At 47.2% G+C, this 4,934-nt stretch overlaps 1 long non-coding RNA gene across 1 annotated transcript; it reads right to left on the reverse strand.

Moving 5' to 3' along the window:
- Positions 1–216: 216 nt before the first annotated feature.
- On the reverse strand, positions 217–4,187 carry LOC125610640. The gene is made up of 3 exons (XR_007340620.1): positions 3,736–4,187; positions 3,551–3,555; positions 217–380 (listed from the first exon to the last, which is right to left on the reverse strand). It is a non-coding gene; the product is annotated as an uncharacterized LOC125610640 (long non-coding RNA).
- Positions 4,188–4,934: the final 747 nt, after the last annotated feature.

Consider the following 4,934-nt stretch of genomic DNA (forward strand, 5'->3'; position numbering starts at 1 on the left):
TGGACAGAATGCCCCATTTTATTTCTTCATTTCTATGTGGTGCTGAGGATAGAACTCAGTGCCTCACACGTGCCAGGCAAGTGCTCTACCACTAAGCTACAGCCCCAGCCCAGGAAGCATTCTTTTAAAAACCAAAACCAAAAAACTTTGTTCTTTGCTTTTGTTTTTTAAAGGGTCTCACAGGCAACCTCTCTGAGTTTTTTTTTTTTTTTTTTCCATTTCTTTCTCTCCTCATTGTTCCAAAGGCTCCTGCAGATCTGGCAGTACGTGCAGGACACCTCCGTCCTGCATACAGGATGATGGAGACTTCATGGATGTGGAGTCAGCACACCTGGGTTTTAATCCAGCTGCTCTTGATGTAGGATTTGGACCACTTAAATCTAAATGCCCACTTTTGAAAGATTGAAAATAATGTGTTCAGCTGGGCATGATGGCACATGCCTGTAATCCCAGTGGCTCGGGAAGCTGAGGCAGGAGAATCGTGAGTTCAAAGCCAGCCTCAGCTTAAGCAAGGTGCTAAGCAACTCAGTGAGACCCTGTCTCTAAACAAATTCAAAATAGGGCTGGAGATGTGGCTCAGTGGTCAAGTGCCCCCGAGTTCAATCCCCGGTACCCCCCAAAAAAGAAAGAAAGAAAATAATGTGTGCAAAAGTTCCTGGCATTCTCAATAAGAGGCAGTGGTTATTATTTTAAGTTCATTACATCTCCCTCTTCACTTCTCTCTCAGCTATCAACCTCCTGCAGACTGCTTCTGTTCTGAAGATCTTTAGCCATGAGCTTCTGCCCAAATTCAATGACTTCTTTAAAATTTTTCTTCTCTTTTACTTCTTCAGCATTCGTGACAATTAGCATTGACTTCCTGTGTCTCCTCCCCCATTCTTCCTATAGTTTTGGGATGTCCTAGCTCATAGAAGTCTATGAGCTCCTTTAGGTCAAGAAGAATGCCTCATTTTTCTTATTGCTCCAGCACATGGAGAGGGTGTTTGGTAAATGTTCAAATGAATGAGTTAGAAAATCAAAACTGCTGAGAGCCATAGCCAAGTAGGAATGACGCATGGCATTTTGGGTTGAAAGGTGACCCTGCTCAGGGATTAGGGTGGCTCCGGGTTTAGAGCGGATCCTGCTGGGATTAGGGTGTATCCTGCTGCCTCAGGCGCCCGCTCCTTTGGAGTTCCTTTGAGTTCTCGAGGGGGTTCTGAGAGAAGTGGTGCGGAGCCGAGTGGAGGCAGTGGGTTCACGAAAAGTGTGGGAGAGTGTCGGTGAGAGTTCGGGAATAAAGAGTTGCTGTTGGAATCTACAAGGCTGTGTGGTGGCTCGGTTATTTTGTGCCCAGCCAGACTGTGGCACAAAACCACGTCCATTCTTACCCTCCTGCTCAATGGCACCAATCTCTCTATTCCCCTTAATTTATAGATTCTTTCAGGATTTGATTATTTTTTCTTTAATGAATTCTCGGTTAGGAGTAAAAGTGGAACAACTAGTAGAAGTAAGATCATTCTAAGGAGAAAGAACAGGATGTGTAATGACCCTGAAGGACAAAAGATCCTGCTTTGTTTGAGGAGCTGAAAGAAGGCTGGTGTGATTCTAGTACAGTAAACAAGGGCAGGAACAGATGCTAAGGCAATGTATCAATCAAGACAGGCTATGTTTTGCTTCAGTAACAAGCAACCCCAAATCTCACAATATAAACATATTTTTCACTTATGAACAGTCTACTATATGCAGTAGGCAAACTTCCAGGGCAGCTTTCCTCCATGTACAGTGTTATCAGCAACTCACATTTCCACATTGTATCTCTACTTTTCTGGCACCACCATATCAATGGTTTCCCTAATCAGCATAGCAGAAGGAGAAAGTGCATAAAAGTCATATACTGGCTCTCAAATCACTTTTGCTCACACTTCACTGTCCTAAACAGTCATGTCTGTAAGAGGAAGTATGGTCATCCCATGTGCCTAGAAGGAGAGAAGAAATAGAAACATGGCTGAGCAGCATTACAGGCTAACACAGGTAGATTGCTAAGGGCCAGGCTGATAACAGGCCAGGTATAGGCATCCACAGTATTAGATTTCATTCTGAATACAATAAGCAGCCATTGAGAGGTTTAACTAGGAAACTAAAATGATTTGATTAGTAGTTTAACCAGATCACTCAGGTTGTTTAACAATGAATTGAGGGTCAATTTAAGAGACAGTGTCAGGAAAGAAGTGGGAAGGTCCAGTTTAGTGGGAGGGATACTGTTGGTTTAGGTGAGGGAGGAAGTAGAAGAGATGGAGAAAAGGTAAAAACATTTGATATATATTTTGGGACTAGAATCAGTAGGATTTACTAGAGGACATGTACAAGTTCAGTTTAAAGGATATTGAGTTTGAGGTGTTCATGAGAAACAAAGGTCTAGAGTAGTGAGGTGGATATAGAAGACTAGAGTTTGGGGCTAGAGATCATGAGTTTAAGGGTCATTAGTATGTAGAGATACTTCAAAGAATGAGAAAGGATGAGTCCCCTGCACAGACTGTACAGAGAGAACGGTCTGGAATGAGTCACGCAAACTCCCATTTTGCTTAGGAGAAAAATCCCTAACCCTTACTTAGAAGAAATGAGAGGAAAGGAGGAGACAATGAGGGAAATTGAGAAAGAGTGACCAGGGAGAAAGGAGATCCAGGAGGTGTGAACCTTCAGAACTCAAGAGGCAAGAGTTAGTGCCAGACACTTTCCTAACCGAAAACCCACCACGAATCCCCTTTTTCTACAGCCCCATCCTTCAGCCTGCAGCTGTGTTTTCTTGAGCAGGAGTTTGAGATGCCAGGGTCCCAGAGGTGATGCTGTTGGATGAACCTCTGCATCCAAGGGCAGGACAAATCGTCAGAAAGATTGGGTCAGACTTGAGGGACTGCCACCAAGGCTGGCCTGAGGGTGCCTTTGCCTTTCCCTTTCCTGGGGAACAGGCTCATCCCTAAGCAATGTGGGCAGAGGATTGGGTATTCCGGTGGCAGAGCTTGAAGGGAGAGGAGATTGGGGGAAGGGCTCATGTTTGTGTTCTTTTCAATCCTTTCCCACAAGGCTGCTCCTGCCAAGAGCCTTAGACCAGAACGATCTGCTTGTCAGTCACACACACACACTTACACTTACCTCCTACCAACTCCTGAGCTGTCAAACCTGCTGGGGCAAGGGCTCGGGTTACTAGCTTGGCAGGCACATAACCCAGGCCTCTGATTTTCTTTCCTGTGCTGGTCAGAGCTCTCTCCACCCTCTGCACAGTGTTAGCCCAAGGCGGCTTTCCTAAGGTAGAGAACCAGCTCACCTGGTGCCCTAAATCCTGGACCAGGCAGGTGACTTGCTTAGAGGGCCCCAGCCTCCTAGTTCCCAGAGAAGGCTCCCCCAGGTGGCTGCCACACCTTCAACTTGCGTGGCACCAGGCAAACTCGGAGGCATGCATCCAGTCTCCTCCTTGCTGTTGTAGACACTGAACTTGAGTTACCTCCAAGAGCCCTAGAGGATAACATGCCCTGGGGCTGCGGGGAGATGGGCAGAGCAACCCAACCCGTGCAACCTCTCCTCCCCCGCTAGGGGCCAGGCTCCCCCATGCTGTCGCAGGCTGAGTTCCTAACTTTTGAGTCACTCCGTTATTAAAGCTGTTCGTTCCATTTCTTAAGATTTGAAACTGCCTGAATTTAAAAGTCCACCTCATAGTCAAGTCAGATTCTATCTACTGCTCCCAAGTACCCCGCCCAGAACAGTCTCGATTTGTACCTTTAAGGGAGGGGCGTGGTCTTCCAGCTCACTAGCCCGTGCTTTCCTCTCGCGATCGCGCCACTTGGGGGCACAGGTAGGGAGTGGGCACGTCTTTTATGTGACTGCCTGTGGTCGCGGTCTTTTTCCTTGGCGGGTTACACGGGCCTAGCTCTTCCTCTGCAGGCTAAATGCGGACCCGTGGCGGCGACAACAGGCTCCTGCTATTGAGGGACTCAGCCCCCAGCAACTCCGTGGCCCTGGGAGTCCGTGGGGAGAAAGGTTAGGCCAGATCCAGCCGCCTCCCCACCTCGGCTGCACTGAAGCTCCGTTCTTGACCTTTGCCTGGATTCTTCCACCTGCCTCTGCTGACCCAACCGGGCCAGTGGTCACAGGCAGCAGGCAATTTCTGCACCTTCTCTTCCCAACCGTCCCACACCGTGGTTTTCCCCTCCAAAGTCTCCCCATTCTCTTGTGCCAAGTCTAGTGGCTGAGCAGTCATTCAGCGAGAGGATAATGAGTGGGCCTTCGGAGGCAGGAGAGAAGAAATGAGGACAGGTAGAAGGAAACAAACAGGGAATGAAAGACGGACCTTAACTTATTATTTTTAACTTTTTTTTTTTTTTTTTAGTTTAAAATGGACCAATACCTTTATTTTATTTTATTTATTTTTACATGGTGCTAGCACATGTGAGGCCCTGGCTTTGATCCTTAGCAACACATAAACAAAATATATCTGTATACATACATACACACACACACACACACACACACACACACACACGAAGAAGAAGCAGTCCTAATAGCCTATACTGAAGAGGAACGGGAGGTGACAGGGAAGAAAAGTCATGCCCTGCCAGCCTCCATAGGAAAGGTACTGAGCATCCTTCCCTTTGCTCTAGAAGTCCCTGGGCCTGTGGCTGTGAAGCCCCAGGTGCATTTGCTTTATGTGTACCTGCTTGGGGTGGTGGCGAAGAGCAGGCAGAATCTATGTAGAGAGACTTTGTGCCTTTCCTGAACACCAAGTAGCTCCTGCATGCCAGATTCTGGCTGGGATGAATGGGACAGAAACATGGAAAGTCATGCACTTTGTTCTTGAGGGTGAGCAAGGACGTTTGAATACACGGAAAAGGCAGAACTCATGGGGTAGGTCTTAGTTCAGGTTGCCATAATTAAGTACCTTCAACTGGGGGGCTCATCAACAA

This window comes from Marmota marmota, unplaced genomic scaffold (genome assembly GCF_001458135.2).
Source record: "Marmota marmota marmota unplaced genomic scaffold, marMar, whole genome shotgun sequence".
In the NCBI taxonomy this organism is placed as follows: Eukaryota; Metazoa; Chordata; class Mammalia; order Rodentia; family Sciuridae; genus Marmota; species Marmota marmota.